This window comes from Mus pahari, chromosome 16 (assembly GCF_900095145.1).
Source record: "Mus pahari chromosome 16, PAHARI_EIJ_v1.1, whole genome shotgun sequence".
Taxonomy (NCBI): Eukaryota; Metazoa; Chordata; class Mammalia; order Rodentia; family Muridae; genus Mus; species Mus pahari.
Genome location: NC_034605.1, coordinates 46,238,651 through 46,239,524, shown reverse-complemented (window position 1 = coordinate 46,239,524; position 874 = coordinate 46,238,651).

Sequence of the window (874 nt, the reverse complement as noted above, 5' to 3'; positions counted from 1 at the left end):
AATATCAGCCCTTTCTCTCTCCCCTTACCCCTCTTATAAGTGCTCCCCCATTACCCTTAGAAGGGGAAGCTCCCCTCTGGGTGTAACCCTCCCCCATCCCATCCTCCTATCCCCTCATATCCTTTCCCACTGAGGCCAGAGAAGGCTGTCCACTTGGGAATAATGGGATCCACAGGTAGGCAACAGACTCAGGGAGAGCCCCTGCTCTAGTTGTTTGGGGGACCCAGATGAAGACTAAGCTGCTCATCTGCTACATATATGCAGGGGTTCACTCTAGGTCCAGCCTGTGCTTGCTTTTTAGGTAGTGATTCAGTCTCCAGGACCCTGAAGGGTCCAAGTTAGCTGACTCTGTTCGTCGTCTTATGGAGTCCCTGCCCTCTGTCTCCTGACTCTTCTGTAGGACTCCCCGTGCTCCATCTACTGTTTGGGTGTGCGTCTCTGCGTCTCTTTCCATTGGCGGTTGGGTAGAGCCTCTCAGAGGACAGTTATGTTGTGTTCTTGTCTACAAGCATAACAGAGTACCATTAATAGTGTTGGGGGATTGGTTCTTGCCCATGGGGTGGGTCTCAATTTAGGGCAGTCATTGATTGGCCATTCCCCGAGACTCTGCTCTCTCTTTGTCTCTTCAAGTCTTGGAGGCAGGACACATTTTGGGTGGAAGGTTTTTGTGGATGAGTTGCTGTCCTTATCCTTCCACTGGGAATTCTGCTTGGCTACAGGAAATGGACACTTCAGGATCCATAGCCCTCACTGCTAGGAAGCTTTGCAATAGTCACCCCCCATACCCTCTGGGACCTCTTGCCATTATAACCTAGTGATTGCCACCACTGCTTCCTCAACAACCGATCTCCAATATCTGTTTCTTTTTTTTTTT